Source organism: Dermochelys coriacea, chromosome 9 (assembly GCF_009764565.3).
Source record: "Dermochelys coriacea isolate rDerCor1 chromosome 9, rDerCor1.pri.v4, whole genome shotgun sequence".
In the NCBI taxonomy this organism is placed as follows: Eukaryota; Metazoa; Chordata; order Testudines; family Dermochelyidae; genus Dermochelys; species Dermochelys coriacea.
The window spans coordinates 61,108,338-61,132,298 of record NC_050076.1 but is presented as its reverse complement, the minus strand read 5'-3'; the positions used below and the strand labels follow the sequence as shown (position 1 = coordinate 61,132,298).

The 23,961-nt window shown below is 49.3% G+C and overlaps 1 protein-coding gene across 4 annotated transcripts in view; it reads right to left on the bottom strand.

Annotated features, from left to right (window-relative positions):
- Positions 1–18,864, bottom strand: part of LOC119861755 (probable E3 ubiquitin-protein ligase MID2) — a 312,271-nt gene extending 293,407 nt beyond the window's left edge. For 2 of the 4 annotated variants that reach the window (XM_038417263.2, XM_043492262.1), the window contains exon 1: positions 18,749–18,864. The gene's annotated coding sequence lies outside the window, so the exon portion shown is untranslated. The remainder of the gene's footprint in view (positions 1–18,748) is intronic. The other 2 variants (XM_043492261.1, XM_038417264.2) reach the window with 2 other exon arrangements.
- Positions 18,865–23,961: the final 5,097 nt, after the last annotated feature.

The window sequence follows — 23,961 nt, the reverse complement described above, 5'->3', positions numbered from 1 at the left end:
TAGAGATTCAACAACCTCCCTAGGCAATTTATTCCAGTGCTTAACCACCCTGACAGTTAGGAAGTTTTTCCTAATGCCCAACCTAAACCTCCTTACTGCAATTTAAGCCCATGGCTTCTTGTCCTATCTTCAGTGATTAAGAAGAACAATTTTTCTCTCTCCTCCTTGTAACAACCATTTATGTATCAGTAAATCTTGAAGCACTTCCCAGTCTTTACTGCATTTCTCTTCATACCCCTGTATGTTATTTCAGTGTTCATACCCCAGTGTATGGATGAGATAGATGTTTTGCAAGCATGTTCAAAAAAGGCCATTTTAACATCTTGTGAAGTAAAATTCTCAAAAGCAACTCATTGACTTAGGCGCCTCTGCAACCATTTTCAAAAGGGATGTAATTGAGTGCCTAAATCACCTTTGAAAATGGATGCTTATGATTGCAAGTGACTTAGGAGCTTTTAAACATTTTACCCTTTGTCTCCTAAATCCTGCTGACTTACAGTGAGATATAGGCTCCTAAACCCCTCAGTCACTTTTGAAAATGGGACTTACCAATGCTTTCAAAATGTTACCCTTAATCTCAAAAAGGTCTCAGGCTCAGAGACTTTAAAGCCAGAAGAGACCATTGTAATCTAGTCTGACCTCCTGCACATTGCAGGCCATAGGACCTCACCCACCCACTCCTGTAACAGACCCCAACCTCTGGCTGAGTTATTGATATCCTCAAATCATGATCAAAGTCTAGTGAGCTGTAGCTCACAAAAGCTTATGCTCTAATAAATTTGTTAGTCTCTAAGGTGCCACGGGTACTCCTTTTCAAGTTACAGAGAATCAACCATTTACACTAGTTTAAACCTGCAAGTGACCCGTGCTGCAGAGGAAGGTGAAAACCCTCCAGAGTCTCTCTGCCAATCTGACCCATGGGAAATTCCTTTCCAACTCCAAATTTGGCAATCAGTTAGACCCTGAGCATGTGGACAAGACCAGCCAGGCAGATACCTTGGAAAGAATTCTCCATAGTAATTCAGAGCGCACCCCATCTAGTTTCCCGTCTCCAGCCATTGGGGATTTTTGCGACTAGCAGTTGCCAATGGGCCACATGCCATTGTAGGCTGTCCTCTCGCACCACCCTCTCCATAAATTTATCACGCTTAGTCTTGAAGCTAGTTAGGTTTTTTTGTCCCCCTGTTCCCCATTCAATTTGATCAACATTTCCAAACCAAACTCCAGGTGCCACTGAGATTATTATTGATTTGCACTGCTGTAGCACCTGAAGCTCTCAGTCAGGACAGGAGTCTGACTGCGCTAGATGCTGTACACACACACACACACACACACACACACATATTGAGAGAGAGTTGCCCCAAAGAGCTTGCCATCCAATCTAAGACAACACTCAGGATGTGGGTGTGATAAATAATCAGACACCAGGACATCGCCTTGTGTTAAGTGTGGTGTAGTCCGTTCCATTTTTTAAATAAACGTAAATAAAGAAAAATTTAGCAATAACCCTGAAAATGCAACAGCACGAGAAGAGGGAACAATATCACCCTTGTAATGGGTGTGTGTTTGCAACCTGAATTCTGAAGAGACTATCACTCTCTGTAATAAACCACACATCTGCAGTGCAGAGACCTGCAGAGAGAGCCCTGCTTTCTACAGCTCCAACAGTGCAAGCTCCATCACTTGAGCTACAGCTTCACCTTTATAGAAAGACCCCCTTGAACTTTCTAAGCTGCAAGCAGCCAATACAAGGGGAAGATGCTGACCCACCAACATATCTGCTAAATGGTGCTTCCAATGTCAGCAACCTGACAAAGCTACAACAGGAGGTACAAAGAGAAAAAAGTTAATTGCAAGGAACTGTTAATGCTTAGGCTGAAATTTAAACCCACAGTCCCACAGGCAGAAAAGAGAACTACACAGCTCTGGTATAGCCCACTTCTCACACACAGACAGACCAAGACAGAGGGTCTTTCAATTACCAGGCATCAGATAACACTAAGCAGTACGGAAGATACATATTGCTGTATCGAAAAGTCTTGTATTTGCAAATCTGCATTAACAATGCGCCAGTGAAAAAAACATTTCAGATACAGTCAGAACTGAACAGTGCACACAGGTAAAATGAGTGGACACATTCCCAGACCACAGGGTGATAAAATGTCTCCTGGATGATGTTATAGAGCAATAATAATCATCTTAATCTTTCACATCTATAGTGTTCTATATCACAGTATTTCAAGTTTCAGAGTAGCAGCCGTGTTAGTCTGTATTCTCAAAAAGAAAAGGAGTACTTGTGGCACCTTAGAGACTAACAAATTTATTAGAGCATAAGCTTTCGTGAGCTACAGCTCACTTCATCGGATGCATCCGATGAAGTGAGCTGTAGCTCACGAAAGCTTATGCTCTAATAAATTTGTTAGTCTCTAAGGTGCCACAAGTACTCCTTTTCTTTTTTACAGTATTTCAAGTAACTTCTACAAACACTAGCTAATGAACTCCTCAGAAATCAGAATCATGTCAGAGACATGCTCTGCACTGATCCTCATGGCATTTTACATGCAGGTACAAGACAATATCCCTGCCCAAAGGAGCTTATGATCCAAGTTAAGACATGACAGTGTGAATTTTACAACTGGGTAATAGCAGAGAAAACAGGGGCTGGCATCTCAGAACACCCTGGCAAGGCAGGCAGGCAAGCGTTATACCCATTTTATAGCTGGATAAATAGGTTAAATGACTTCCCCAAAGCCACATAGAACATCGGTACAGAGCTAGGGCAAAACTCAGGCAAATAGGCACTGAGCTGTCACTGGCACTCATCCACCTCTGCCTCCAATTTCAAAACAACAACAACAACAACAAAGCAGGTAAACACCAGGTAAATACCATAACTGCACCAATTATCACTGTGTTTATTTGACCAGTTAACTACAATGTTAATTCACGTATGCACAGCACAGCTTTCCCGTGACCCAACAGGAGCGGAAGGGACGGCTCTCAGTGATCGGCCATCTCTGTGATGAGCTGTACTGTGGGATAATGCCTTTTATATTACACTGGGGTTTTCCTTGAATGAGTAGAAAGAAAAATAAATGCTTTGTATCTTGCATTTTGAGTATGTTGCACAGAGCAGCGGAAGATCAGTGGAATAATCACAGAGCCTGGAACTGGCACATGAGAAAAAGAGCATTACATCCACAGGCATATTCTCCCATTGAGGGCAACTGTGCCTTTATTCTCTACAGAAACCACCATCTGTGCAATGGCATGGTATACAACTGCTCAACTGTAATACACATGCATTAATCCCGAGGACACTAGCGGGAGCTGGGGGCACTTTTCTCAGATCACACGACTACATGAGAACCCGCTAGCAGCAAAGGGCTTAATGAAATGTGTGTGAAAGGGCAGGATTTAAATCAATTCAGTCTCCCAACATCCAGAATACACTTTAGAACTCCCATCACAGCCAAGCATTGTAAGAGTGCTCAGTGGTTTGGCTGTGCTCAAGGGAGAGATTCGGAAGGGAGGCAAAGACCCTCAGTGGCATGGAGCATAATATTTTGTATTTACATAATGCCTTTCATCTGAGGATCTCAAAGCACTTTAGAGATATTACTGATGGAACCTCACAAACTCTCTGTGGGCTAGCTCACATGCTACAGTGAGGGGGCCTTATAGGTAGCCTGGTAGGTCACGGGAACACTGAGCAACAAAAAATTAAGTGACGTGCTCATGGCCACACACTGCTGGGCAGAGACAGAAACAGAATCAGGTCTACTGATTCCTAGTACCCTGGTCTTACCACTAGATCACACTCCCTCTACCGAGAGAAGATGGGGAGATGAGGTGAAAAAGAAGAGGCAGAAAGAATGAATGAGATAAACAGGAAGCAGCAAAACAAAATTTGTTTGCACATATGCAATGAACAACATGCTCCCAAGACACGCATAAATTAGGGCTGTGATTCTATCTGCATGGTTTGGTGACATTAACAAACCATTCTGACTTTTATCCCAAGGTTTGCCACATCACCATAGCCCCACAATGGTATTCCAGCAGCTAGGTGCATGTTACCCCTTATATTCACTTTGGAAAGCTGCAAAAACACAGCTGACAGGAGCATACAGATTGCTGAAATGAACATTACCTCACCTCTAATCACCTAGCTAACTGGACTAGTTATAATCACCTCCTAACAACTGAAAGGATAATGTTGATTGATAATTATTCATTAGATGAAGTGCTGATTAAATGACTTGAGGAGTCATGGGGGGATACTGAGAATTAAAGGACGCTAATTATGTCCTTCTGGAAACAACAGAACATGTCAAATGGCAGGACGTGGAGTGATAAAGGTGACACCAGTAGGGAGCCCAGGACCACATGTCAGGTTTGGTTGCCCTTCACACTGGCACAGACTCTTTTCATTACGGTTTTCAAATTTCTTTTCAACCCATTTGTAAGGGTGGACGTTAAATACAGCCCAGACATTGCCGCCTGGCGCTAGCACCTGAGCCCCAGGAAGGGGAAGCGAGGACTCTGTGCTCTATGGCCAAGGGGTGGCAGGGTGCATTGTGCTGTGAGACCAGAAGAGGGGACACAGCACCTACCTCCAGGAGCTTAAAATCCTGCAGACACACCTGGTGCCAGTACGAATTTGAGACCGTTTCTGATGCTCCCGGAGATCCTTGCTGAAAGGCCCGCACAAAGGAGTATGCTGTGAGGATAGGGACTGGGCAGCAAGGAAGGGCTTACACAATTGAGGGTGAGCAGGGGACACAAAGGGAGCAGCAAGCCATGCTGGCTGTGCAGAGCAAAAGAGGAGTGAGAAGGGAGAGCAGAGACGTGGGCCACGGCAGAGCCATGCCTGGCGCAGAGGGTCAGAAGCTGGGAGCTGCTGGATGGATCAGGGACGAGTGCAGGGCCATCAGAGGAAGGTGATTTGAGCAGCAGCATTTGGGATTGGATAGTATAGGGTGGGATGGGGGGTTAGGTGAGAAGCAGGGTGGCCAAGAGGAGGCATTTGCATTAGTGGAGGCAAGAGATGGCCAAGCCATTTGGGACAGGTGGGGTTCAGGGTTAGCGGTGGTGCAGGAGAGCCAAAGCACGCGGCACAGACAGTACATGGAAGGAGACTAGGGTGACCAGACAGCATGTGTGAAAAATTGGGACGGGGGCTCGGGGTGGGGACTAAATAGGCACGTATATAAGACAAAGCCCCAAATATCGGGTCTGTCCCTATAAAATCGGGATATCTGATCACCCTAAAGGAGACATGACAGGACACTGAGACTGTGCACTGGGTGATGGGAGGACCAGAGAGGCTTGGAGGACGTTGAAGAAGTTTGAGCTCAGCATGCATCGGAGGTTTGAGCCTGTACAGGAGAGGAGTGGGAGATTGGGCTTGGCAACTGAAGAGGCCCTGAAAGCAGACAAGGAAGCACCGGAAAGGAAGAGACTGAAGACAGAGCCCAGAGAAGCCAACAGAGAGGGGAAGACAGAAGAGGAGATCCAAGGAATAGCCAAGACTTAGAGCACAGGAGTAGGGAAGATCAAGGTGGCAGCACCACGGCAGGGAGCAAAAGAGCCCATGGACCTGAGCAGGAGGAGGCTCTGGGAGGATATTTTCAGGGGAAGCGAGGATTGCAGAACAGTAGAAAAGCAGGGCAGCAGCAGATGCCTTACTCAAGGAGTTGAAAGGCAAAGGGGAGGAGGCAGCAGCTGGAGAGCCAAATGCGGTCAAGGAATGGGACTCGGGGGCTATGTGAGCACTTGGCTCAGAGAAGTCAGAAGTGAGTGGAGTCAGGGCATAGGAGCTGATAAGAAACATTTGGGGATCCAGGAGTGGTTGTCTGGCTGGAGGAGAGAAGAGGTGTTGCGGGAGCAGAATCAGAAAGCTCTTTGTGTATGTTCTCTTGAAGAAATGGCCACGGTCCTGGGGAGAGAGGGAGGAGGGGAAGCAAGTTTGGCAGGAAAGCTAGAGAACTATGGGCTCAGGAGACAACCCGAGCAAGGCCTGGCTTCTGGCAGAGTTATAAGCTGCAGTGCTAATCACTAATCGCACTGGAACAGCAACACTGCAAGCAAAGGAGCAGCGCAGTGGTTAGAGTGGAGCACAGAGAGGGGTAGAGCTGTGTCCTACACATACAGTCCCAGACCATCCCTTCCTAATAATGCATGTGCAAAAGCTTCCAGCATCAGGAAGCAAGACAGAACCATCAGCAGACAGGGAAACCCTCCAAGTAAAGCCAGAGCACATTTCTGGAGAAAAAACAAGCAAAGCAGACAAAGGCATCTTTGAGGGGAGCTAAAACAATGTCTTGGAGCATTCACTCCTCATCCATCATAATGTAAAGCACAGACCGGGAGAAATCAGGGCCAGTTTGCTAAATAAACTGAATTGTTTCTGGCTCCGTCTCCAGCATGCTCCTAAAGGACAGGATCTTGCAAGTTAAAAGTGAAGATGGAGAGTGAATTGCAGATTGGTGTGTCAGCATAGAGCACCAGAGGGCCCAGATTCTCATGCTGCAGCACTCAACTCCCTGGATAAACATTTCAGCTCCGGAGAAAGGTACCTGGGGCTTAGTATGTCAGACTCTGGATTCAACTTGCAAGGGCATAAGAAGATGGAAACACAAAGCGTCGGAGCTAAAACACACTAGTAAACAGAGAAGTTACTTTACAGTGTGCACGTTCCCTAAATGAGCTGTCAGTGTTTACATATAAAGTTTAGGAGCGAGACAATGCGTATGAATGCTACTCAAGGGAATGTTATGCCGGAAGAATTCCAGAAACTTTAAAGTGCCAGCTTTAAGTACGTGTCAGATGCTTTCAGATAAATAAAATGCTTTTATGCAGACTATGACAATAAATCTCAGTAACAACTCGCAGTTTCTGGATTTCTTCTGCCACGGCATCTTAAACATCCTGCTGTCACCCTGGGCCGCATCAGAAACTTCAGCAACAAAATCCAGTTTGCAAGGCCATCATTTCGCTAACACTCTGTGCTTCTGGAGAGCGCTAACACTCTGTGCTTCTGCATTATATTGGGCATGAGGAAGGGAGGAAAGTGAGTCTTCTAAGATAGTGACAAATGTTTGCAAAGCCGAAGCGTGCAATATCCAGGCTAAGTGCCTTTCTAACACAAACATTGCAGCCTTGGGCTTGTGCCTGGGAACCAGACAGCGACTGTGAGGAGCCTGGGTCAAGCAGCAGCCATCTGCGTGAGATCTTAGGAGATGTCTACACAGCCACTGGGAGATGCAATGTAGACACACCCAAGCTAGCTTTGATCCAGCTAACCACAACAGCACAGGCGGTGGGATGGGCTAGTCACCCGAGTACAACCCCACTGGGAACCCAACTCGGCCAGCTGGCCTGTGTCGCTGCAACTACTGTGAGCGAGCAAGCTCTGGTTCACCTACGTGGGCTGGCCCAACTACAGTGGAGACATACCCTGTAAGGCACCTCCATTGTGTGCCGGCCCAAAGCCTCGGAAACATCTTGGAGGGGCCACCAAATGTGCAGCACTGGCGGTAGGTTTCCGGCATGTGCCAAGGGGCAGCACAAGCCAGAATACTGCCCATAAGTCACTTTGGGGTGCACCATGCTGGAAACTATTATTCCATTACTTACAATTTTTCCCTGCATCACGCAGGAGATCCCTACGCTCCCCCCTCGAGCTCTCTGGGGGAAGAGACGCGAGCGCCTTTGGAACAATTATTTCTCTGTTACCGCAGCACTGCATTGGCGCTCTGGAGACTGGGATCCTCCCTTCACCCGCAGAGCAGGGGCAGCGCAGCCAAAACAGCTACAAGCTTCTCCTATGCCGCTCTCCCTTCCCCCGGGCTCCTGTGGTCCAGCCCCAGCAGGTTGGAGTTCACTCTCCAGAGCCCACTCACCCCTTTGCCTCTGTTGAAACTGCATACAAGAGGGCCAATCAGTGCCAGCCACAGTGAAGTTTTCTGCAATGTGGGCACTGGGTTGTCACAGGGTGGCTGCCCCATGTGAATGAAGTAGATCCAGCTCCTCTGCCAGAACAGGTGCTCCCTGCTTGGCCAATTAGGAGGGCAGGGCAGCACAGCACTTGAGGCCTATAAAGTGGGTCCCAGTGAGCCGGAGCAGATGGGTGCAGCCAGGAAGGGCAGGTGAGAGCTGCCAGAGACCAGGGGAGACCTGGAAGCCAGCAGAAGGTGATTCCTGGGAGAACGCTGAAGACAAGAAAGCAGCAGTGGGGGTTGCCTGTTGACTAAGCCAGAGCCAAGGCCCAGGGAGGGCTGAAGGGAGAATTGCAGAGTGTCACCCACTGACATCTCCAGGGCTGGACTATCCACTTTCCTGGACTCAAAAAAACTATGACAGGGCTGAGGGAGTAAGGGATGCTCCTAGCAGAGAGGCTGTGGGGTTGCCACTGGGAAGAGTGGGGCAGGACTCCAGTTGGAAGGGCAAAGGAGCTGGGGCATGCTGAGGGGCATGCTGAGGGGCGCCAGGACTGACTGAGAAGCCAGGGCTGCATTTGATGTGTTGACTGGACTACTGTGTTGGGGCTTGTTGGGGTGGGGGGAGGGGGGCACATGTGCTTTTGTTATAAATTTAACCCCACAAGGGCTATTGGCAGTAAGAAAGACTAATTGGACTGTTTTGGGGACTCTGAATGGGGAAACTGAGGCAGGGCATAGCCAGTTGACAGAAGGCGCTCCTGGCAGGCAGCCCTATGACAAGGATCCAGCCACATCTCACTGGCATTGACTACACACCAGACAAGGACAATTTCTGGCCAAACACCTTGCCTCTATTTACCCAGTGGCATCTGCTGGCTGGCTTCATCCAGGAGCCTCAGCTCCAGGCCCATGAACATCTAGACCCATTATAACCTATCAAGGAGTAGGGTTTCCAGCTGAGAGCTAAATACGTTGGGTGACTAGACATTTGCTAATTAACTAGTTTTAGCTGGTTTGTTTTGTACCCTAAAGGAATGTATTTGGATCCCCAAGTCATCTTAAGCCATTTATTCTGGCGATTCTAACCTGTCCCTGCACAATACTGAACACAGCCCTGGCTGCTGCCATTGCCACATGGCATAAGGGTCACAGGAGGGGACTGGGCTCTTCCCCAGGCACTGACCCTGGACCTCCATGGTCGATGCCCCGCCTTTTGTACAGACAGAGGAGCAGCAGGTTTAGACCCTGTGGTAGCTCTCTCCCCACACCTGGTGATCCATCCCTGTGAAAAGCCATGAGATCCTTAAGGAGAACACCACTCCTCATGTGCTAAGCAAACATGGTGTCCACACTCCGCTGCAGGGTGTTGCGTGACACAGTGGCCCCCTCTGCAGCCTGCTCAGTGCACAGTAGGTGCTCCCGGCATTGGGCTCTGTAGGCTCCCGTTTTCGGGGGTCCCATTAACACTCACACTCTGCAGGGAACAGATGATGTTTTTCTAGGCTGCAGAAATAATAGGTGCAAATACCCTCAGCCCCACAGTGAGAGAGAAGCCAGCAGTCCCTAGCTCAGCCCTAGGAGCAGTTTAATATGGGTACAAGAAATGCTGCTGGCCTCCCGCCAGCGATAAGCACCCAGATGCTTCCCTGCCTGTTCTAGCTCTTGGGCTGCTTAGTGCCCGGCCTTCCTTGCACCGCCAGCTGCCAGGCTCTGCTCTCCAGCTGCCTGCTCACGGGCAACCTCTGGCTTCCTCCTAAGCCTGGGCCCCTCTGACCTGCTTGCACTGTAGGGCATATGGCGCCCTCCTCTGGCTGGATGTTAAGTTGGTGGGTAACAGTATCCGGTGCCTTCTGAATGGCCGGCCAGCGACTGGCAAGGCTAATGCCAGCCCATCAGGGCTCATCTTCACAGGGAAACTACCCGAGTTCAGAGACATTCCCTAACACGCCCTCCAGTGCCTAACACTGCCTCAGCTCCTTGTGGTTAACTCTGCAGTGCACCAGGGGCCAGGCCACAGGACTGCAACCACAATGGGCTGGCTCTACACAGAGAGAGGGTGTTTCGGATGCCCTCAGAGTCAGCCGAACTCTGCTCCTACAACAGCCAATGGTACAGCTCAATGGGGGCAGGGTAGAGCCAGTGCCGACCCCTTCAAAACCATGACAGCCTGCATCTTTTGCCCAGTGCTAGCTAACGTGCATTCTAATGTAATGTAACTTAGCAGGAACACGAGGACCTCAAGTGTGCCCCTCCCCCCTGGGGGACACAGATGGGAACTCCCTAGGAGAGGCAAATAAATCAAGCAGGTTCACCAGAGCCCCCACGTCAAGCCGTGACATCATCAGCCCTGTCTTAGCACCTGGAGCCTTCCACCAGCAGAGCAGGTTAGTAGCTTCATGGTAGCCTACTGTAATGTCACAGCTTAACTCACGGCCCCACTGCTCTCCGGAAGGCACACTGCATTTCAGGTGCTTGAGCATAATTAAACAGCCTAATTTTAATCAGCCCAGTTACACAATCAGATTTACTGGGATTCTTCTGATACCTGTTCATGACACATGTTTCATATGTTCCACGTCTCTCTGAAGAGCTCAGAAGCTAATTTAGTCCCCGGCATCTCTGACTTGCTGCTGAAGGAGGCTGCACGAGGAGTGTATCTTTTTAGCATCTTTTTTGTTTACTCCCATGCAGCTTTTCTCCCAGTCTGTTTTTTTTATGCTGGTGCTGACATTTGCCGTTATAACACCCCAGCTTACTAACCAGAAGTTAAGGCTTTGGGGGGTTTTTCGCTTTGGTTTGCTCGACTAACTCAACACTGGATTTAAATGAAATTTTCTTAGGCAATTACCCTTAATGTGATCTAGTTACTGTATCTGTAATATAAGAATAAATAAATGACCTACTGATTAATGTCACTATTCAACATGAATTCTAGCAATAATAATAAATTGTATTGCCCTTTTCAGGTGAGAATTTCAAGCCACTCTACAGATAGCAATCATTTTCACTCTGGCATCACAGATGTGGAAAGTAATACTTCCTCCCTTTTTATGATTTATTGGGCTTTGCCCATCTGCTCTCAGATGCTGAGTCCTATCCTCAACCCTAGAACTCATGCTGACTTCAGGGGCATGTGTGCTCAGAGTGCCTTCAGCAGACTTTTTAATAGCTGTAAAATAAATACAACTTACTTGGAGGTTTTGGAGGAGACAGTGAGTTTTGCCATTAATTTGCATGGGTGAATATAAAAGTCCCAATCCACCGATGGGAGTTTTGCCTGAGAGAGGACCGCAAGATCAGGTCCAGAACACACACGATGCTGGGGAAGAGCATACAACAAGCACACCCTACACTCCAGGTTTTGAGCATGCTCCTTTGATATGCCTCAAGCCGAGCCTGGTTTTATTTCCCTTCAGGCACTTGGCAGCTGTTTACCAATCCCTACACCAGAAATGCAGCAGGTAGGGGAGAACGGACATCCGTTTATTAAACCTGGTTGCTTGCCATAGTATGCTAAGCACGTTTTTCCCGCTGGCCATATCCTAGTTAGCGAAATTTTAAATAATAAATGTGGGTTTTATTGGAAAATACTCTCCAGCTCCCTTAAGTAACATTTGCTGCCTATTTGGAGCTTCTCTCGGCTCATCGTCGGACTGAAACATGACGGATGGTCACACTCCTGTCCCAGTTTAAACGGAGAACAGGGCGCAGACAGAAAGCCCCTAATGGCTTGAGACCAGGAGGCAGCCTCTGCCTTTGATCATGTGCGCATTTTCCACACCCATAAATAATTACACAGGAAAGCGATAAGCAGCATGTTCTGTCACACTGCTCATCGCATCCAGTGGCAATGCTCCCGGGGAAGAGGGCTCACACAGCCACGCACTTCGCAGTTATGCCACACACCATTGCTAGGGAGGAAGCAGTCTAGCTACAAAGCGGTCCTCCAGATTTCCTCACCACTTGGCCAACAAACCAGATGCATCTGGAGTCTCTGCAAGCCTGCTTGAACATAGATCAGTGGTCTCAACCTTTCCCCTCGGGGCTTGGCCATTATAATCATCCCTCTTCACCCCGTGCCCTCCCTTATCAACAGAGGCCACCTACACACCATAGCATGCCTTGATCATATTACCAGATGTGACACTGGGATGGCGAGAAAGAGGCAGAGGCCCTCCGTGCGAAACCAGTACTAATGAGAAAGATGATCTTGCCACAAAAGGGGGCCTGCAAAGGGGGAATATATTGGCCTTGTGCCCTTCTCTGATTCTTAAAGTAGTTTAAAACCTAAAAGGTTAGACTCGGGCCCTGCCCACCCTAGGAAACACTGTGGCAATGGAAAACTGATGAAGTTACAGCAAGAGACGGGTGATGGATAACTGCGAAGAGAAAGGAAATGCAGCTCACCCCTACACTTGCTTCACTTGACTCATACAAAGAATCCCACTGGGGTCAGCAGGCCTCATTCCACGCCTCCACCAGAGCATATGCGTGAGCTTGGGTAGAATCAGAGCCATAGCCTGCTCCAAACTGTCAGTTGTGTTCGCTAGGTCGCACCTCTGACTAGCAGCATTTGGAAGAAAGGACCCCCGTTGGACAGTCTGGACACAGGCAGGCGAGGTGGGATTGCTCACAATGCATATCCCAGACCCCCAAGGAGTCCTCCAGCACAAGCAAGGAAGAGCCGACTTTCGGAGGGATAGAAAAGCAATACACCGAACCCTTCACCCTCCCACATCCCAGAGGAGCAAAGAAGGGCACAGCCCCTTGCCCACAGCCTGCACCCCCACAAGCTGTGAGGGACCAAGCCTTTGCTTCAGCTCCTCCTGCCCCCTTCCCAGCAGCAGCACTAGCTGCTGCTCCTTGCAGCATGCCCCAGAATCCCTAAGGGTGGGTGGGGCTGTAGGCCCCCAGGCTGGCAACAGAGGGGTCTGTGATCCCACAAAGCCCCCACCCACTCCCTAGGGAGCTGTCACATGGTACACCCAATACCAGGAGCAGGGGGATTTGTTAGTGAAGCAAGAGGCCGGCTGTGGACCACCCCCGCACCGGTGACCGTGCTGCCCCAATGTTGCAGAGGGGAGATAAAAATAGGGACGTGGGCTGCAATGCAGCAGCACGGAGCAAATGCCGCGCATTTCTGCAGCAGACTCCGAGGAGCTTGCAGCAGCTACAGTGAAAGCAGATGACCTTTCTGATCACTTGGCCAAGCGTGTGCAGTCCCCATCGCGAGGCCGGTGCAGTGCTGTGGCCAGCGGGCCGGGATTGGACACAGACCATATAAACACAAAAGGGGGTGGTGGGGAGATTGGAAAAATTAGTCACTGGAGACCTGCTGTCTCTTGCCAGCTCACTTGGTTTTCTCCTCCCTGGAGGCAGCTCAACCTTGGGGGAGTTCATTTTAAATACCGGATGTAAAAAGGTGGGCATTTTAGAAAGATTCTGCTTTGACCAAGGTTGGGGGCTGCAAGGCAGCAGCAGAGATGGAGCACCCATCAGGAGTACTCAGCCGTACTCCTTCCTGACGTCCTAAAGCGGAGCAGTGTGCAGCCCCCTCCCCAACACCTGCTACCCGAGGGGAGTTGAGAACTGGTCACCTCCTCATGCCTTTGGGCAGGCAAGCATCGCTGGATGCAGCAGCAGGACCCCAGCCTGGTGCCCAAGGGAGCATGAGCCCCATATCCCGCTACCCTTCCCTGCTCTTGGAGGATCCCTGCACACATGCAAAACAGGACAAGATTGAGGCATTTACACATATCACGTAACACCACAAAAACCTGCAGCACTCGAAGGCATGAGGCCAGGTTGGGGAAGAGGGCAAGGGAGAGGGACAGGGAGGGCTGCAGGGCCCCAGATCCATCCCTCCTCCCCCATGGTTGCAGGTAAAGCCAGTGGATCTGCCCTCATGCTCCTTCAAAGCCACCTGCCTACCCTCTTGACACCTGAGGGGTCTCTAGGACAGCTGGCCACAGGAGCTGCCAGCCCAGGATTCTCTGCCCCACCCCTCCCCCAGCACTGGGGGCAGCAAATGCACTAGAAGGAGACAGGCCAGAAAGGAGGAGGGAGAGAAGAGAGACATCTGAGCAGGGGCAGGGCGCAAGCAGCACTTGTCTGGGGGTGGCTATAAGCCCTGCAGGAGGAAATCGGAGCTGGGAGACTCCTGCTCAGCTCCCAGCTCAGCGGTCACTCCCTGGTGTATTTCCTGAGAGAAGCCAGTACACCCAGCCATGCAGAATGAGCTCTCCTGTGCTCCCTAGCCTGCCTCTCACTCTTAGGGGCTCAGAGAGGGACCAAGAAATGCACGGGGTGGGGGATCTTAAAGCCAACAAGTGAGATACATTTTACTGAAGCTGGCCAGGGCCCCAGCCCCTCCTGCCCCACGTGCCAGTCCTGACACAGCGCAGGGAGGGTTTGCAGTGCTTAGAGCGTATCGCTTTCTTGGATAAAGTGTGCATAGGCTAAGGCCTTGTTCCGCTTCCTCCTCCGCAGCCGGAGAGGGACAGAAATACATTCTAGGCCGCTAGCGAAGGAGTTCCTTTTAACATTTGCTAACAGCCTCACTTGGGAAAACAGGAAGCTGGTATCTGATTCAAGGGCTGAGACATTCCATTCCCAAGGTCTGTCCAGCCCGGGAAACTCTGCTTTGCCGTGAGGATGCTTCACTGGCCAGCAGTGGTGTAAGTGCAAAGCACACAGCTTCACACAAGTGCTCGAATTTTTCCCTAAATAACCAGTCTTCACCGGTGTTCTTGGGACCGCAAGTTCCAACCCAGTGCTGTCACTACATACACAAGACGCAGCAACCGAGTAAACAACAGTAAACAACACGAACAGAAGGCCCAATAAGGTCAGTCGTTTCCTTCCCTACTGTGTATTCTGCTCATTAATCAGTGCAACTAACGGAGTTACTCATTTATAATAGATGACACTAAACCAGAGTTCTCATTAAGCCATAACGTACAACTGTTCTCTGGGAAAAAATAATAAAAAGCAGCCAACTTTACACCAGTGGCTGTGAAGCAGAGTGCTTTACAAAGCCGGGGGAGGGCAGGAAGCACAGTCCCCAGCATCTGAACTCCAGGGCTGATCAGAATATGGGGTGACTTCAAACCCAAGCAAGGGTGTTCTCTCTGGCCAAGAGGGTTCCTAGGGTTAGGCACACAGTTGTGTTCTTGGCAGGTACACACACAGCGCCAAAAGCTCTAAGGAGACTGAAAACCAAAGCAGCGCTGCTGACAATCTTTCCCACTCAGCTGGCTGCAAGGGGCCTGGCAAGCAAAATAAGCAGCAATGGTCCTGAATCTCAGCTTGGGAGCCCAGATCCCCTAACCCCCAGATTCACACACTCCTCAACTTGGAGGACTGAAATCCAGATCCAAATCAACCCAGTTTGTTTTGTTTTGTTTTTAGGGGGGAAACCAGGTTTTAAATATCACAGAAGAAGACTGCAGCTGCTAACTGGCCTTCAGGCTTGCCATTTGGGACCATTTAAGCCATGACTTCAGTGGCAACAGTACACAGCAGTTCAATATGCAGATCTAAGCCTTTACCACAGAATTACATGAGCAGAACTCAGCCTTAAATGCTTTCGGTCCCAAACAGTCCCTTTATTCCTTGCCTTTGTGCTATTCCTTGCAATATTGCACTGGCTTATCCCACTAGAGCAGACGGACCCCTAAGGGACAGGGTACAGTCACTTTTTTTTTTTTTTTTTTTTTTTAAGATCGTTTCAAGTGCTCAACTGGGGACACCCACATTTCCAGAGGGGCTGGTCACCTGTCATCCTTGGCTTTACTTGGAACTGAAAACCAAGGCATTTAAACTTAGCAGCCACAAGCCCCTTTTTAAAGCGCTACCCCTGGGAAATGCACCGTTGGGACAATTCTTATCACCTCCGCCCAAGACTTGCCAGGTTTAACAGGACACAGTCATCTCAGAACTGACTGAGGAACACCCAACAGGGGGCAGAAACATCAACTAAAACAAACCTAAAAATCAGGCCAACCTTTAAGGGCAAAAATATAAACATTTGGAAAAGTGATTCAGCCCTGAACAGAGGGTGATTTAAAGTGACAGTATTTTTTTTTGAATAGTCAGAAGCCAATCACATGCACTATCAGAAACTGTACCTCTCTTGTCTTCACTCACACGTATGTCTGTCTGCACACATAACAGTTAGCAGTCACTTAACATGTTGTGCCTCTGTCAGGGATGCTGTCGGTTCCCATTATTAATGTAAGTGGTCTATTTCAGTGGATGGAATTTATCAGCAGCAGCTTCAGAAGAGCAATGTTGACAAACCAGGCAGGCTCATTTTTAGCACATACAGGGTGCACACGGCTTTCCCTTGGTGCTGCAAAAGACTCCTGCGGGCACAGGCCAGTCTGTAATTGTTTGTAAACATCAGGCAAACCCATGGCTCTGGGAGCAACCACCACCAGCTATCTCCATACAACGGACCTTTGCCAAATGTACTTCCTCCTTCTGGATCTTTACCCTGCTTGCTCTTTTTCCTGTAGCTTCATTGTACACCCAGTTCCAGTCACTTGAATGTTTTGTTCTATTGCATCAAGGCAAGTTGTTACTTTTCTTCATTTCTGAGTGGTGTTTATTATTTATTCATTAAAAGGAAAAGCAAAGGGAAAGCAACACAAGCAGATTCCTAACAAGTTATGGGCAGCAGTGACAGGCACAGCAAAAAGCTGCCCGTAGGAAATACAGGCAGTTCACCACTGCCATCTCAAATTTGTCTGTCATCATCTACATCAGGTGACATTCTCGCCTCCCCACTCCTGAGCGGGACATCAGTGCTATCTATAGACAGGGGTACCTGGGTTATTTTAAAGTAGTGAGAAGGACGGGGGTATTTAATATTATTCCTAGGCTAAAGGAGCCGCTCGAACCTGTACCCAACATGTCTCAGTCCCCAATATAAGCAACTGGCACTGCACTTCAAATTCCCAGCATGCTGCTCACCACTGACCTTACTGCTCATGGGTAACACCACCACACTGGCTAGAAACACACTGCAGCTGTGACTTGCTGAGCTGTAGTGGTTACAGGCTACTAGTCTGGCTAAGCTGTGGCAGCTCCTTGGATGGGGACATTCTAGTCTGAATCATTGTACAACAATGACTGAATCAAGGATTCAGAATTCATTTTCCATGGGGAGGAAGTGTCACACCCATGATCACAGGCAGTGCTTAACCCATCAACACACTGAGAATTGAGAGACACCAAGACACGTATCCCAAATTCCCTCACCCCATTTGACAGAGCTGCCATTAAGCACCTGAACCACTGCAGCTGCATGTAGAAATATATGTATTATAGTCATAAACTACGCAGGTGATGCACATTGTGCTTCCAAAAGCTATGAGTAAGGCTTGAAAACTAGGAATTAAAATAGTGCTAACTCAGACACACTGTCTACCTTGTCAGATATTCAATTCAACCATAATATGCTACATTTCAAAGCCAGTGATCACGTCAGTAAAAGCAGAAAGTCAATAAAAAACAATAGCAAAACATTCTTTCAAATACCTGCCACTCTCTCAGACCTCACCGCTCAGAACTGGCAAATTAGCATTATTGCTGTCTTTATGTGTGCACTTCCCTCGCTCTGCCTTTGATTTCAGAGGAGAGCTGTCTAAATAACAAGAAACCCATTATCTCTTAACTCCCATTTAACTAAACTTTATGGCCACTAAAGCTGTATAGCACTGTTAGTAACAAGAGCCGACTGGAGCAAGCCCACAGCATTTGCACCCTGCTGATCAGAAGGGAAGCTTGAAATTGAAACAGGATTATTGAACATTTAATCTCTAGGCTTAAAGAGGGAAAGGCTACTACCCAGCCTGCAAAGTCAGACGGGAGAGAGACTGTTTATTAATTATTATGTATTAATTCAGGAGCATGTACCAGCCTGGGGGGTAAGCAGCAGAGCCCAGCAAGTGACAAGATGGGAAAAGCTACTAGCAAAAAAAAAAAAAAAAAAAATCACTGATTGAACTGTAATTGTTCAGATCCAGCAGGGAGACCTGGAAAGGAAATCGGGGGGGGGGGGGTCCTTCCTTCAGCTGGTATTAGCCAGAGTTAAGGATGGACTAACTTCCTGCTCTGCAAGGGAACAAGCTGCGAAGCACTGGCAGTGCTAACCAATCTATCTGCCCTACTAGGGCAGACACACTTGGCAGTTAAAAAAGCCTTGCTTTGTAGGAAACAAGAAGGGGAAAGGGGGGAGGACTATGACCATCATCTCTGACCTGCTAATTCTGCCCATGCTGGGGGAGCCGTGCCCTGCACAGTGGATTTGCCGCCCTTCAGCGTCGGGACCGGGCCAGAGCTGGCAGTAGGAAGCGCACTCCTACCCCAAACTGCCAGGGCGCTGCCCTGCCAGGAGCAGGGATCGCGTTTCGCGACAACTCCCTCACAACAAGCTGCGGTTTGCGCCACTTGCTCGCCCTCTGCCAAGCACACAAGCCAGGCCCTGGGCGAAGAGCTCCCCTGGGAAGCCAGTTGGGGGGGGCGGGGAGAGGGGTGCTACACGCACGCTCCTATTTCCAACACCAAACGACCCTCCTTCCCCTTGGGGACAAACACCATTAACCCCTTCCCTTCCCACCCCACCAGCGGCGCGCACCAAGTCCCAGCCCAGCCCAGCCCGCCCAGGGAACGGCAGGGAGCCGGAGCCGGAGCCGGACCTGCCCCAGCCTCCGCCGCCCATCCCCCAGCGCTCCCCGCCACGGGTCCGCGCGCGGCGCGGCGCGGCGGGGCGGGCTCGGGCTCGGGCTCCCACCTACCAGCGGGTTCCGGCAGCCGCCTCGCCGCTGCCCACTCATCTTGGAGGCGCAGGAGACACAGCGCCGGCCGGGGAGCGAGCGGCGGCGAGCGGGGAGGCAGGGCAGAGCCGCGCCGCGCCGCCTCCCGCCCCGCCCCGCTCCGCTCCGCTCCTCACAGGTAAGGGCGCGCGGAGCCGCCCCGAGCGCAAGCCGCCGGCGGGAGGGTCCCGGCAAAGGCAGCCCGCTCCAGCCGGGTCTCAGCTGCCCCCGCTTCCAGCCCCGCGCCCCGGAGCCGGGGTCTTCCACGCCCAGCAGCCTTCCCCAGGGTGGAGAGCGGCGGCGCCCCGCCCGGGGCAAATGCTAGAGCCCACCCCCACGCTGCTCCCTGCCTGGGGCGCGGACACAGCCGGTCCCTGCCCGCTCCCAGCGTCGGGAGCTGGGCTCTTCAAGCTTCGGCAAGCTGAAGCCAGCCTCACGCTCCCCCCCCACCCGTGTGCGGTGAAAGGCCGAGAGCTGGGATTCGCCCCCGCCGGCTCTTCCAGCGCCCCCACTTTAGCAGAGGCTGGTGTAGCTCTTCCGTAATCTCCTGCCTCTCCTTTCCCACAGCTTTGGAGAGCATCTCTATCCTTAACTAAGCTGACCTTTAATATAGCGTCATTGGCAGCAGAGTATAGTGCCCATGGAAAGCTTTCTACAAGCCATTACCCTCTGATCCCACTGAGAGTTACCAAAAGAAACTACTGCATTTGCTCAAGAAACTCCCTGAAAAAGCACAAGAACAAATCTGCACAGACACACCCCTGGAGCCCCGACCTGGGGTATTCTATCTGCTACCCAAGATCCATAAACCTGGAAATCCTGGACGCCCCATCATCTCAGGCATTGGCACCCTGACAGCAATGTTGACTCCCTCCTCAGGCCCTACATTACCAGCACTCCCAGCTATCTTCGAGACACCACTGACTTCCTGAGCAAACTACAATCCATCGGTGATCTTCCTGAAAACACCATCCTGGCCACTATGGATGTAGAAGCCCTTTACACCAACACTCCACACAAAGATGGACTACGAGCCGTCAGGAACAGTATCCCCGATACTGTCACGGCTAACCTGGTGGCTGAACTTTGTGACTTTGTCCTCACCCATAGCTATTTCACATTTGGTGACAATGTATACCTTCAAATCAGCGGCACTGCAATGGGTACCCGCATGGCCCCACAGTATGCCAACATTTTTATGTCTGACTTAGAACAACGCTTCCTCAGCTCTCGTCCCCTAATGCCCCTACTCTACTTGCGCTACATTGATGACATCTTCATCATCTGGACCCATAGAAAAGAAGCCCTTGAGGAATTCCACCATGATTTCAACAATTTCCATCCCACCATCAATCTCAGCCTGGACCAGTCCACACAAGAGATCCACTTCCTGGACACTACAATGCTAATACGCGATGGTCACATAAACACCACCCTATATCGGAAACCTACTGACCGCTATTCCTACCTACGTGCCTCTAGCTTTCATCCAGATCACACCACACGATCCATTGTCTACAGCCAAGCTCTAAGATATAACCGCATTTGCTCCAACCCCTCAGACAGAGACAAACACCTACAAGATCTCTATCATGCATTCCTACAACTACAATACCCACCTGCTGAAGTGAAGAAACAGATTGACAGAGCCAGAAGAGTACCCAGAAGTCACCTACTACAGGACAGGCCCAACAAAGAAAATAACAGAACGCCACTAGCCATCACCTTCAGCCCCCAACTAAAACCTCTCCAACGCATCATCAAGGATCTACAACCTATCCTGAAGGACGACCCATCACTCTCACAGATCTTAGGAGACAGGCCAGTCCTTGCTTACAGACAGCCCCCCAACCTGAAGCAAATACTCACCAGCAACCACACAACAGAACCACCAAACCAGGAACCTATCCTTGCAACAAGCCCGTTGCCAACTCTATCCACATATCTATTCAGGGGACACCATCATAGGGCCTAATCACATCAGCCACACTATCAGAGGCTCGTTCACCTGTGCATCTACCAATGTGATATATGCCATCATGTGCCAGCAATGCCCCTCTGCCATGTACATTGGTCAAACTGGACAGTCTCTACATAAAAGAATAAATGGACACAAATCAGACGTCAAGAATTATAACATTCAAAAACCAGTCAGAGAACACTTCAGTCTCTCTGGTCACTCGATTACAGACCTGAGGTTGGCTATCCTTCAACAAAAAAACTTCAAAAACAGACTCCAAGGAGAGACTGCTGAATTGGAATTAATTTGCAAACTGGATACAATTAACTTAGGCTTGAATAGAGACTGGGAATGGATGAGTCATTACACAAAGTAAAACTATTTCCCCATGTTATTTCTCCTCCCCCCCCACCCCTCACTGTTCCTCAGATGTTCTTGTTAACTGCTGGAAATAGCCTACCTTGCTTGTCACCGTGAAAGGTTTTCCTCCTTTCCCCCCCTCACTGCTGGTGATGGCTCATCTTAAGTGATCACTCTCCTTACAGTGTGTATGATAAAACCCATTGTTTCATGTTCTCTGTGTGTGTATATAAATCTCCCCACTGTATTTTCCACCAAATGCATCCGATGAAGTGAGCTGTAGCTCACGAAAGCTTACGCTCAAATAAATTTGTTAGTCTCTAAGGTGCCACAAGTACTCCTTTTCTTTTTGCAAATACAGACTAACACGGCTACTACTCTGAAACCTGTCATGGAAAGTAGGGGACTTTCTGCAGAGCTATTGTTTCAGGCTCTCCGCAAACTCAGGAAGATGTTGCTGCATCATTTACAACTATAGCAGCCAGACACTGACTTTAAAAAAAAAAAATGAAGTCTGAGATGGAGGAGAACAAGGAGAGTACTGCCTCTACTCTGGGCAGGCTCACATACACCCCCACCCCAATCCTTCACACTTATGCTTTGACAGTGCTCATATAGCATATGACAACAATTAAGTAGTTTAGATTTTGAGCCCTTCCAAACCACTGCAAATATTAATGGTTTTGCTCCATGCGTTTGGGTTTCATAGATGTAGCAGGAGGCCCAATCCAGCAAGCTGATCCACCCAGCTAAACCCTTGAGCCTATGCAGAGCCCCACTGGCCAGGATCTTCCTCTGTGGATCAGTTTACAGAATTGGGGCCAAAGTTTTTAGCAATCTAGCTTGTATTGCACTCTGCAGGACAGAAAGGAATGTGAGTGGGCCACTATTAAGGAACATTTCTTCCCTGTTCACAGGAAAGTAAAGATTACAAAGGTAGTCACACACACACGTCAGGCCAAGGCCTTAAAGGAGATCCATGGAGTGTTTTATTATTCATTATTATAGTGGAGGAGAGACTTTAAGTTGAGATTAAGTTTCATTGCAGAAACACTTTTATTGTGTTTGCTTTTCCATTGGCAGATACAGCTGTATGAGTTTTTTTTTTTATCTAGTTCAGAAAAGTATGGAAGGGTGTTTGGTACATTTAATGTATTAAAGAGACTTGGATAAGTTTGAATTGTTATTTATAAAAGGTGTGCCTCTATTCAGTAGTAGCAGCAAAAAGAAAGCAAGAAAGGGGGAAATTAATCCCAGAAACATAATGATTCTCCCATAATATAGGTACACACTGAATAGGTTATTTATAATTTTAACTTGCTGGGAAGGTATCTGCCTCTTTAAGAATAAAGATGCAAAGAAATACCTCCAGGCTGTTGCTTCCTTGTTTGTTTATTTCAGCATGTCACAACCCCAAGTGGGATCATTCCATCAGTGGATGGGGTCTTGACAATCCTAAGTGTGTGGAGGATGCCATTTTACAATCTTGCATGTCACAGCGTGCACCACTTACCAACAGACTGGCGCCTCCTCCTGGTACTCTGGGGATTAGCTCAAGACCAACACCCTGTCCCATCTGCAGTTTGCACACCATTATGCCATCTGCCTGCAGCTCCTCCAGCAGCCTGAAGAACTGCAGCGTACAACTTGTGACTCAGCTCTCCAGCCATGTCACTGTCAGAGTTTCCCCTCAACAGTCCTCTTGCTCACTACCTTAGTGATACTTGCCCAGTGGCTGGTAGAGGCACCCAGGCCTCCCCTCTACTCTGGGTTCCAGCCCAGGGACCCTCACCTCAGCAGTCTGGGCCTTCTCTCTCTGATCTTGTTGCTCTACTCCTGGGCTGCTTCCTGCTACTGCTTTCCCCTTTTCTTCCTGGGCCTGCCAGTTCCCCAAAGCCTCTTCCCAGGGAGTGACTGCAGCCCCTACTCTCTCCTCCCAGAGGATCTGCCTTTTCCCAACCCCCCTTCTTCTTTCAGCTCCTGGGTTTTATAGGCCCCACCTTTTCCTGCCCAGTTGAGCCTCTTTAATCAGCTGCCTAATGGGTTAATCGGTCCATCTGGCCTGCATTCAACCCTGCACCCCATCCCATTGTATGCATGGTATGTGCAAGGTCGCGGTGCAGGGAGGATGACATTTTAAAATGGCACCATCCATTCTGTTGGGGTCACAGGAAGCAATACCTCTGAAAATGGGGTCATGCAGGGGAAAAAGTTGGGAACTGCTGGGTGACTTGTTTTTTCAAATGGGAGGAAGGGATTGTTGTAGGAAGGAGACTTTGAATGCAGAGACCTGGGTTCTGGTCCCAGCTCTGCTCTTTGCTCACTGTGATTATGTCTGCACTGCCAAAAGAGGTGGAATTTTTAAACACGTGTTAGTTACCCTGCTGTAAAATTCATGTTGTGACAAGGCACCTGCAGCATTTCCAGTGAGGTAGCTGCATGAGATCAGCACTATATCCCTGCCCATAGTTCACCTCACCTAATTTATCTTGTGTCTCCACTAGGATTTCACAGCATGATCACTAACGCGTGTCAGTCATCTTGCAGCAAAACCACACCTTTCTTGACAGTGCAAATAAAGCGTGTATTACCTGAGGTCACTAACTGAGAACTGCTCTGGGCCTGCATCTTATGCGAAGTGGGGGTGAAGCACAGCCAGCTCGGAATGGTAGGGCAGATTCTCATCTTGTTTACACTGGTGCAAATTGCGCATCATGGTGTGGAATTCAGTGGTATTGCGCTGGAATTCAAGTGCAAGTGGGATGAGAATCAGGCCCACTGTGGTCTATGCCCATTTTGTTCTGAACAGGTGTAAATGATCACACAAGGTGCCAGGCAGGGTCCAGGCTGGCTGTGTCTTTGTTTGCCCATCTCA